At 32.4% G+C, this 12,407-nt stretch overlaps 1 protein-coding gene across 1 annotated transcript in view; it reads left to right on the top strand.

Moving 5' to 3' along the window:
- LOC148624182 (uncharacterized) overlaps positions 1 to 12,407 on the top strand; it is a 249,930-nt gene that overhangs the window by 63,010 nt on the left and 174,513 nt on the right. The gene's annotated exons all lie outside the window — the stretch shown is intronic.

The following is a 12,407-nucleotide window of genomic DNA, read 5'->3' as shown; positions in this document are numbered from 1 at the left end:
ATTTGACACTATCGTAAGCGACACCACACTAGGTAACCAAATGACAGTTTAGTTTTTGCATAAAATTTAAGGGATCATTCAGCTACGTAGTTAGTGTAACAAAGAAATGGGTTGGAAGGGGTGGGAAAAACTAAATCATTATGGTAGAGTAATCAAGGGAAGCAAGGTTGTATTCGCAAAAGAGGCTAAATTTTAACGAATTAGAACACAACTTACTTGTACCACGACGAGTGGCACTATTAGAAAAAGTGAGTACCCTCATAGCATAGCGTTCATGATTTGCTAGGAGATACCAGAGAGTTTAAATTACAAAATAAGTGTTGATCAATATCAATGTCAAAGAACAATTATTGACCCATTCGGCGTATTCCAAATGTCTGAACTTATTACTAAATTCGTCGAGTTTAAAATTCAACTGTGTGTACAAATTTCCAGTAGAAACCAGACTAAAATATCTTCCTTATCCAAAGCAGTTCGAGACATGAGTGAATAACGCATTCTCGTTACTTCTCACGTGATGTCGCTTAGGTGTCACACTATCCTAAGCGATACCACACTCAAAGTAACCGAATGCCAGTTTAGTTTTGACATAACATTTGGTCAGCATAGGACCATCTAGATTGTTCACACCGACGAAATGGAATTCAAATAGTCCAACCTAAAACTACCCCAGAACTAATGCTTTTAGGTCCAAAATTAAAATATAAATTGAGCATTGCGGTAAGAACTTTTTATATACGCCTGCACAAAACAATTCATATTCATGACACATAAAATTGTACCCATTGTCTTCTTATTGTTTTTAGCAATTTGGTTTAAATATTAATTATAATAGGCCAAATCTAGATAATAGAATAAAATGTATCCTTAAAGTTTTGGACGGACAGATGAATCGAACTCTTAGTTTCCATAGTGGAAATATCCGCATTTTTTACTACAAAAAAGTGCGTGTGTAAAGAGCGACAGCAGTTCATTGACAACATTGTAACTGAAAGGTTTAAACCACATTTTATAGATTCGCCTTAAAATCAAAACAAATCAACTTCAATTACATACAAAGAAAAAAAAGTGATACAAAAATACAGTTTTATATTAGAAAATATTACATCAATAACCTCATTTACATCATTTAGCATCATACAGCTTTCTATTAATACCAAATACTACCCACAGGCCTCTGTTGTATTTACATACAAACCACCTCGCCAAGGAGCAAAATTTAGACTTTCTTGAGAATTTTTCAGTGGGAAAGCCAAGTACGTCGTTCTAGCCTCCGCTTGTATGTTCTATTTTCCACTGAATCAGGGGACGGAATTCCGCTTTACAACGGTCTCACTAACCACTTGTCAAATGGCCACCCCCTATGTAGTACCAAAAACACTAAACCTAGAAATATGCATTATTTGTGCGTTACTGTGATATATTGTTACTCAAATGTGATTATTATTTTTTTGAAAACTAATCAAGAAATAGATGCAATGAAATGAAAACAAGACACTTGCTTACCTGTGTATCCGTGACTGTCGGTAATCTTCGGAAGTAATGGCGGAAATTAATTGAATCGGAGCTATAGATCATCTCTGATTAAAAAACGTTGTTTTCACAATATTCTATAAGATATTGTCGACATTTAGTGCTTCAATTGCATTACTGCAAACTTATTTCTTTGAATCATCAAAATTCAGTAGAATTAAAACTAATTTGGCAGTTAATGCAGCTTTAAAATTGTCATTTTTAGTAATTTAGGGAAAATATCGCTGAGGGGCATGATATAAAAATAACCATTTCTTTGTAGTCCCATGTCTGATTTTGATAGTTTTGACTCACAATACCACAATCTTTCATTAATTGAAAAAAAATGGAAAAACATACAAACTCCTAAAATGTTTTTAAGGTCTCATTAACCACTTCCGAGTCAAATGACCACCAAATGGTCTTTTCAATGTAGTACCAAAAACACGCTGAAACTAGAAGTATGCATTGTATGTGCATTATTTGTGTGTATTCTGATCAACAATAGTCAGAATAAAGCTGAGAATGTGTACTTTAAAATCATATTTGTAATTTACTTCAAAAGTTTTAATATTTTTTTATATATGTGAGTAATTTGCATCCATGTTGTTAGTTAGCAGAAAAGGTAAAAATATTGATTTTCAGTATTTTATGAAGAATTTCTGCGGTCATCGTACCATTAGAATACTAATTTTGAAAACCTTATTTCCAAGCTTCGCAATAGTATGCAATTTTCAGGTGTCATTTGTCCTGGGAATTCACAGTGAAAACATTGAAAATTACTGGTTAAACAAGTAAATTAATGGAAACGTTAGAAGTGGTTTGTGAGATCAAGATGTTACCACTATTGCATGTAAATAAAATTTTGTTTACGTCATTGTTTAACTAAACGTGTGCAATTTATTCATCAGTGAATGATGTGATAATTCATCATTTGTAGGCCTACATGTAATGTTGAAAATACACAAACAGTTTGACAAATATTATAGTATCCACCCTCTTGAATTGTGTACGTGTTAAAAAGTACATGTAAGTTTGTGTGTGCAAAGATCAAATTTTCATACATTGCATTTTTATTTAGAATTAAATGACAATATGTGTTGTATTCAGATAAAATATATCTTAATTAACAGCAATAAATCAAATAAAAATTGACAAACAATATGTTATTCCATCAAATATCCCAACTAAATGAACGGATAACATTTTACACATATTTGCCACTAATAAGTGAGAGCTACATGTACATTGTAATGGTAGGATATATGGTACAATATGGGTGGCTTTTTAAAAACAAATACTAGGACAATATGCATGATTTTTTCTTACTCGGGAAGGAGTAGGAACCATAGGGCTCCGCCACAGCAGGCTAAATTGCCCGACCCTACCCACATCTCCCGATTTCCAGTGGCAATCAAAATTTGTCGACCCCATTGTCCTTGTGTCCCATCCCTTTTTCATTTCATCATCATTTCATGTTCATTTTATTATCAATTTCATGTTCATCGTCTGTATATAGCTGATATATTGCTGCTCGGACGTTAAACCCCAACAAACAAACAAACAACATTCTTATTCGGGAAAGTTTGGATAATGGTACAAAAATTGAATTTGAAGTCAAAATCATTAATCTTATATAGACTAACAAGAAAAATGCAAGCCAAAGACAATGCAATATTAAGCCGAAACACCATATAGAACACTTGGAATACCAATTGGGAATTGATTTACTTTAATTATTTTAGATCATTTTTAGTCGTTTTTTGGAGAAAGTTGGGATCTTTCATAAGGGGAACACAAATGATATCACTAATGTTGGTGTAAATTAAGGAAATAAAGCACTCATTCGTTTTTATTAAATATAATTTACCAGTGAGTGAAGATTTCAATAATACACCATGCGAAAATGTCAAAAGCAAAACAACATATATTTATATGTATACATGTATTTTAAACAAAGTATACAATTTAATTGCATTTTTTGTACATTCTACAATTAACATCAATTTCACACCTTTTCTCTTTTCCTGGATTTTATTTTGGAATTAAATTTGTATTGTAACGTCTTTAAAAGAAAGTAGGATTGTTTTATTTCTACATGTTCAAATTTAAATCCATCCCTCTTTTGTTCACTACAAATGTGCATGTAACTAAAATAAGTAGTAAAATTGAGTCAGAAATCTGCTGTACAAAATGAGGAAAATGACGTCAATCTCTTCAAAAAACGGGCCGAAGTGGCTGATCGTTTATATGTGTTTGCAGTACCTACTTTGGATAGTGTGGTAACCATTTGAAAATTGCTGTTTTAAGTTACTATTTCAAGAATTCTGTATTGCTACTAGGATGCAAGTACGTTAGTTGTAGTTGAGTGGGGGTCTCAAAGGCCAAACGTAAAGCAAGTTTAAAACTACGATTTTCACCTTATACGGATGGTTTTCGAATGAAACAAAGCACAGACACTTGCGTGAATATTTTATGAATGACACAATAATAGCAATAATTTATTTACGTTCCTGACTTAAATGATTTAATAATTGACACGCGATAGTGATGACATCTTGGTAAAGCGGAGTTGCGTCCCTTGACTCGGTGGAAAATATAGGTGCCAACGGAGCGCTTGGCTTTCCCACTGCGATGAACAGCCAAATCTAATTAAGAACCGACATACGATGTACAGATTTTTAGCACTTTTGACCTACCATCAAGACTAGAAAAGGTGGTAAATTCTGCGATCAACCGATCGTCAATATACTGTAAAAATGGCCCACCTAGAGTGACCAGTAGCAGCAAGACCGATCGAGTAGTAAAAATAGGCACTCGTTTTAAAGCTGAAAGCAATTGCGTTGAAGACTAGAAACCAACCTCCAAATTCAACTTTCTCGACTCCTAGTCAAACCCTGACTTGTCATCTGTAGAAGATAAACATCTTTAGGAACTAATCTAGGAACATCTTTAAGGGTATCCAACATGAAGGGTCTGTCAACTATGCAAAGGTCAAGAAATCTCTCCTCGTGACGAAGCCTTTGCTTTGAAGTTTCAATGTTCAGGAGTAAACCTATAAACATATCTATATATTCTTTTCTATTTTATTATTAAAATATGTAGCCATGATAACATAAATATATATATATATATATATCAGTTTTCATAACAAATCTTGGGTGCCTTCTCAAAATTAATTGTCGAAAAACAGGTTTTCTAAAATATCAGGCACTTTAAAACTGCCAGAAAAAGTAAGCGGCCATGGTATTATTGGTATTATTGTAAAAAAAAAACAAATAAGAAGTGAACCCTTTTTTGCTCATTTGTTCATGATTTTATATTTTAAAGTTTGTGCGAAATTTTGCATTTTTGAAAAATAACCGGTTGGTGCAGAAAAGAAAACCCAACCAGGTATGGACCTGAATTTCTGCGGATACTTAAAGCATGCATTTTACACCTCTTTACCTTCACAACTATTTCATCTATAAGTTCGAATGCTCTTCTACCCACAATCAATATTTCCACAAAGTTTCACCTGTTATTTTCAAGTTTTAAAAATTGAAATCGGGTCAGTGTTGTGTACGAAACAGTGCATCTCAATCCAATCTGTATAGTAAAACCTGAAGGAGAAGTATTTGTTTTTACATTTAAATATTTTGTACTTTATGGAAAGCTCTGGTTGTGATGATTACAAAAATACCAAATTTATTTGAAATTGGGGAATAGATACTGATTGTAGAGGCAATCTAATACTTGCCCACCTCCATCAGATTCAGTGCATTTCTACCTCGCATTTAGCTATATGCATTTTTCTCATGAAACAGGCTGTGTTTTTTAATTTGAAAAAAAAAAAACAAACAAAAAAAAACAAACAAACAAACAAGAAAGTGGCATTAGTTTATCACTAAAAAGTAGTATTCCTGTTGAATTGTAACCTAACAGCTAGTTTTTGTAGCTGTAATATGGCATTTAAGGCTAAAAGTATGACAAATCCTGCATTTTGTAATACGCATAAAGCTGTAGAAGACTGATTCTTGACTTCTTTGCAACTTAATATTTCTAATCTGTGTATTTAAATGGTAGTTCGGTTGACTAATTTATTTATCAATTGAAAATAAATTGCCTGTTTTATATAGCTGCATTAGCTGCCAAATATTTTCAGTTTTGATTCCTCTGAATTTTGCTGAAACGATGAAATAAGTTTATAGTAATGCAATCGAAGCAATAAATGTCGACAAAACCTACAGAATATTGTGAAAACAACGTTTTTTTTTAATCAGAGAAGAAAGATAGCTCTGAATTAATTATTTTCGCCATTCCGAACATTGTCGACAGGAAATTCACCTGGGTTAAAAATAATTTAACCTTGGTAAGAAAATAACAATAACGGATATACAGAAGCACGTGTCTTGTTTTCATATCATTTCATCTATTTCTTGATTAGTTTTCAAATAGATAATGACCATATTTGTGTCATATTTATATCAGAATTCCTAAATTCCAAAAGGATCCTTGCGTAAAATTCGAGTTTTTTGTCTTTGACGGCTTGAGTCCGTCGGTCTGCCTTGCCGTTAAATAACTACTTTCGCTTTGCAATCAGGTTTGTTACTAAAGAAGCGACCGTTACAGAACTTGCACAGATAAAGGTCACCAGAAGTCACATGCATACGAATTTATCAAGGTCGATTTTTTGTCTTGCAAGACAATAAATATATAGACACCAACTTCATGTATTTAATGCATTTTATTTGAGGATATCAAATGAAATTATCTTGGAAAAGTACAATGCTTTTGTTTTGTTTTTGTTTTTGTTTTGTTTGTTTTTGTTTTGTTTGTTTTCTTTTGTTTGTTTTGTTTTTTGTTTGTTTTTTTTTGTTTCGTTATTCCCTAATTTCAATAAATTTGATATTTTTGTAATCATCATATACAGAGCTTTCCAAAAAGTTCATAATATTTACATGTAAAAACAAATCCTTCTGCTTAAGGTTTCAATACAGATTGGATTGTGATGCATTGTTTCGTACACAAAACTGACCCGGTCTGAATTTGTAAAACTTGAAAATAAAAGATGAAACTTGGTGGAAAAATTGATTGTGGGTAGTAGAGCATTCGTACATATATAGATGCAATGTTTGTGACGGTAAAGAGGTGTAAAATGCATGCCCAAAACTATGTGGAAAAATTCAGGTCCTCACCGGCTTGGGTTTTCTTCCATGCACCAACTTGCTATCTTTTTCAATAGTGCAGAAATTGGCACAAACTTTAAGATATAAAATCTTTTTTTCATAATAATAACTTGCCCCCTACTTTTTCTGGCAGTTTTAAAGTGCCTGATATTTTAGAAAACCTGTACCCAAAATTTGTTATGAAAATAGATATATATTTTTTTATGTTACCATGGCTACAGATTTTCATGACAAAACAGAAAAAATCTCCATAATGTAAGGTTTTGAAAAATATAAACTTGCATGTATCTCATGAAATAGGCTATCGTTTTTAATTAAAAAAAAACAAAGAAAAAATACTCTAAACATTGGTTGATCACTTAAAAGTATTATTCCAGTACCTGTAATATGGCATTTAAGGCAAAAAGTATGATTGAAAATATGGAGAGAAAAATAAAATCCGCAAGTCAATGGTTTGCCCAATAGACCCCATTTAACACGCGTTAAATCAAGTACATGCGTAATGTAAACACTGAAAGTATATATTGGAAAAAGAATATCGGTTTACCCGATAGGGTGCCATATAAAATGAAAAATTAGAGTGCGTCTGTAAACATTGAATAGGTGATAAAATAGTCGATAATAAAAATCTAATTAAATTATATTACAATAATAAAGTTCAAAAAGATTGCACTGTCCGTATATCCGTTACACCCTTCATTTCGTTATAAAGCTATGACAACGTAGCTTCGAGGATATAATTTGAGCATCTTTGTGGCTAAAAAAAACCAAAATCCCCAAAAATCTTTCGTAATGTAGTGTTAAACAATCAAACGCGCGATATGAGTGACGATGACGATCAGCTGATTATTCCTTTACTTGGTGTAATACCGTTTTCGTGCTCAATACTTTGCACTCATATGAGGTATTTGTAATATATGATCATGACCGACTACAGGATTTCCTAACGTCTTTGGCTATTATTTGTGAAAATCATGTATGTACTTTAGTAAGCGAAACATTTTTATATAATTATCACAGTAGCAACTTTTTTTAAAATATGGATGTCATTAATGTACCTCCGCAGTACCCTCACTCTGTGTAATAAAGCAATATTTGGAAAAGGTTCTTATGCAAGTAAAATGAGTATAAAAGGTGACTTATATATTTTTTGTAATTGTTTCAATACCTTAGTTGAACATGATTTCGATGCGAATAATTTACCTTTAAGAGTAGTTGACAAGTTCGTTACCAATAAAATTCCCTCAAATTTCAAAGACAAACCCATACCAATTATTTCGTATTCCTATACTTCACCCATTGCATCAAACATTTTCAATTATAAAATACTATTTCAGAACCTCGAGATTGAGGACTTCAAGGCTAAACCACCTGACTGTTCTGCCAAAAACTCTCCATTCAAATATGGTCCTTTTGCTTGCGTCGTTTTGGGATATTTAACCGTCGGAAACGAATCTCTGTGTAATATCATTTCTTAAGGTTCCAAGTATCGGGAACAATGCTCCAAAAATTTAAATTATAACTTTAAAGTTCTTATGGATGCCGTGGAGGACTACGCAAGAAAATGGATAAACGAGAACTTGAAGACATTGATTCTTTAGCAGAGTGGTTAAAGACCGTGAGGTCTAAACAGCCATAATTGCTCAACTGGTAATGTTAGAAATCGGGTACTACTATTTTATCTGTTCCATCAGAACTTTTTTTTAATTTACAGAAATCTATCCTAATACACTGGACATTTTTTATATATCCATATTTGTATTGCCCTATCGTAGGAATCCTATCAAATGAAAATATTTTCTATCTGTACATGTGGCTACAGCAGGTACTACAAATATTGTTCATGGTTTTCAAGATAAAATGTGAAGAACCCTTGTCATTTTTCACACTACACACAATTACTTGAAAACTTTTCCACACAAAGTGACTTGACCAGATTAAGAACTAGGGGTCAAAAACAAGCATTTTCTTTATGTCTAGACGATAACTTGGGTAAAACAGAACCGATCTTTTGAAATTGTACCACAATGTGCCCAAAAAAGGCTACATTGATTCTGCTGAAATTCTCATCCTGTGTCAGTGCGATCAAATTCAAAGCTGTATCAACCTTGAATATTGCGTCCATACTTACTCCTACGTTTTCAAGGTTCAACCCTATAGTCATATGAAGCTGTCCTAGAAGCTGTCATAAAAGACGTATTTTACTGGATACATTCTTTATATTATTGGAGTACAAAGATTTAATTGTATGGTATACAGGGTGTAGATGTGTTTATTTTTTTGCATGGAATTACAATTATGTTACCAGGTCGAGTAGAGTAGAAGTCAATTACGACATAAAGTCCTACAGAGGTATGTTTCTTATTAAACCAGGGCAGTTTCATATTTCCAATCAATTGTAATCGAAGTACATTTTGAAATATAATCATACAATCCAAATTACATTTTTTTTTATATTTCATGCATTGCTTTCAAAATATTTGTAGTAATATTACTAATCTAATTGGCACCAAGTGTATGGGGAATTTATAGCACAAAACCTTTTAAAATCTCAACACAACATACTGACATTGATTGTGTGGACCCATTGATGATCCAAACGTTTACACATTCCTTTGTTATAGAAAAATATCATCTTAACACTAATTATATTATTTATTTTGCAGTCTCTGTAGAGTTAGCCTGCAAGAAGTTTCTTTGCGTTCTTTCTCCTAAAGATACAAAATGTCGAGAAAATGATCCCTATTTTGTTCCAAATTCTAAAATCTAATCGAAAACCTTTTATTGCGCTTTTATAGATTTCGAAAAGGTCATTGATAAGTTTGGTAAAACGGACTTTTTTAAAACTATTTTGAACCACATAAATGGGAAAATGTATTATGTCATATTAAAAATGTAAAAGTGTTCAAATGTCAAATCTTGTATTACATTCAGAATATGACATCTGACTTTCATAACCTTGAAACTTGTGTGAGACAGGGTGAGAATTTGTCACCTTTTCTTTTTCTACTTGTTTTTAAATGATCTGGAAGACTTTTTACTGTCCCACAATATAAATGGTCTTAACTCAGAATGAATGAATGAATGATACCGTATTAATGGATGAATCTGCTGAAGATTTCCAAAACCAATTATTGCCTTCTAAAACTACTGTGATATCTTGAACATGACAGTAAATATAAATAAAACAAACGTGTTGGCATGGGGTGTCCCCCTCGTGCTCGTGATCTTTTAAAACGGTTTAACTAGAATAGCGAAAGAATTCAATTATGTTGGAGTTAATTTTACGAAAACTTGTAATTTCAATGTTACTAAAAAGAGTTTAGCAGACAAGGCAACAAAAGAAATGTATGCAGAACTTAAAATATGAAGGAAATATAAACTAAATATGAAGTTACAAACAGATTTATTTGATAGAATGGTTAAACCAATTTTATAATATGGTTGCGAGATCTGGGGCCTTGTTATACCAAAATTGAAAGGTAATACACCATTCAAAGGCTCTTAACGTTCCGATCAATTGTACAAAGTGTAAACCTTACAATTGTCAGTATAATATTTAGACGCTAGATATGTCAAAATAGCAACATTAATTATTCAAACAGAATTTTACACAATCAAACAAAAACAATTAAAACAATGATTAAAATTATTTGTAAGTTGTAAAGATTGCACAGCATGTTATAATCTCCTTACAATCGTAATGTATTCACAAAGCACAATAAAAAGCGGTTAAAATCAATACATCGGCTATAGAAATCACCAGTAAAATGAACAATTTTAAACATCTGTCTAATCGGTGAGACATCTTTAGTATTCTATTGAATTACACAATCAATTAAACATCACAAAAAGAAAAATTGAATCACAAACAAATGAATGAATTACACAAAAATAAGAAAAACAATGATAAAAAAATCAAGCATCCGAGTTCACCTGTAACATAAATGTATTCATAAAGTTCAAAGCCTCTTAAATTAATACGTCCAAAAAAAAAAAAAAAACGATAGAAGGAAATCTGTTGTACACCGTGAAAACATCTATTCAAAGTGAATAACCCAATCAATTTGGCATTATTACACAATGGCAATGAAATCGCAAACACATAATTTAAAAAAAATGATTAAAAACAACTGAAAATAATGAAAATGTAGAATTAAAAAAGGCATTACAAAGAAAGAAAGACAAGTCCAGTCATAATACCCTCCCCCTTTTTTATACTTACCTGTTAAGAGAACGCCATACTATACTCACTCTAATTAAAACATTAAAGGGGATACCTATTTGTAGTATCCATGAAATATTCCGCGAACTCACCGTACACACATTTGCACTTTGACTATTACTTTTTGTTCCTACGGCATTCTTGTATATTGAGTTGAGTCAGCCATTATTAAAAGTACTACTGCAAATCCTGGGTTTCCTACCATGTTTCATTGGCGACGAGGATGAAAAACTTGATGAGAAACCAGAATATTTCACGGGAGGAAGTTAAAGGTAGAACGGTACTATTTCTCATTATTTTAGGTTGGCCTTTTGTGTACCCTACTTAAGTAAATACTTCCGGACACTGTGATTGGACAAATTGTGCTGATACCCAAAATGTTTTATTAATTCCAGGCTCTAACATTATTATACTTTAAAAAATTGCATTATGTTTTGAGTCCGAGTTCCTCATTTGCTTCTGTTACTTTGTATGTATGATTATAGTTACTCTATGTTTTTTGTTGTGCGTGTCTGATTTCCATGTCTGGTCTTTGTCCCTGGATTACATTCTTTTGATTACCGCTATAACCTTGGTTCCCTTGATTACTCTTTGAAAACCATTTTATATAAATATTATGAATTTTTAAAATTTATGTGCCATTCGCAGAAAAAGGGGGAAACATTGATCTCAAACATCGTCTGCTTAAAATACCAAAGAATCGAGACAGTTTTGCTATGACTTTGATCGCAAGTTTGATTAAAAAAATGAAGATATTACAGCAAAACATTCAGTTTATAGTTCCGTCATTGTTTCAAAAGTGTGAATTTTTCAAAAGTTTGTCGCCTATGGGAATAGGATCGTTCTACCTATACGAACGGTAAAACCGGAACGACGAAAATGGATCGCGGCGATCCGCAAAGAATAAAAGTAGTGACGATGACGAGGAACTTGAAAACTCTGCCGTGACACATTCTTGACTGGGAATCAATGGGAAGACTGGCTGGAAGCTATAGAATGTGAGTTCCGATATTTTAGAACTGCACATGCTGAAGATAAGAAAGATGCCTTATTGATTTGTGGAGTAAAAGTAATCATCCGTCTAAAAAAGAGTTTAAAGAATGAACCAGGAGATGGAATACAATGTATTAAGAAACAAGCTTAACAAATACTTTCTTCCGAAAAAGAATAAACACCGCTCTAGATATGTGTTTTTGAAGATGAAGCCGGAAAGAGATAAAACAATTGATTGTTATGTTACAAGACTGAGGGAAATAGCAAATGATTGTGAAATCGGGGAGACAACAGAAAAAAATGCTAAAACAATATATCCAAAGTATAGACAACAAAGATCTTATTAGACCAGTAAAGGATCGAATCTAGATCGATTCATAGAGGAAAGTGCACAATAAAGGACACTAATTTACAGATGAAAGAAATGAGAATCGAAGAACCAAATTCAGTTGTATATAAAGTAGACAAAACTTAAATGGGACATTCGAAAGAAAGTATGACAACAGACA

Source organism: Perna viridis, chromosome 2 (assembly GCF_037379345.1).
Source record: "Perna viridis isolate PV_CMFRI_1.1 ecotype Kerala chromosome 2, ASM3737934v1, whole genome shotgun sequence".
In the NCBI taxonomy this organism is placed as follows: domain Eukaryota; kingdom Metazoa; phylum Mollusca; class Bivalvia; order Mytilida; family Mytilidae; genus Perna; species Perna viridis.
This window is presented reverse-complemented; position numbering and strand designations above follow the sequence as displayed.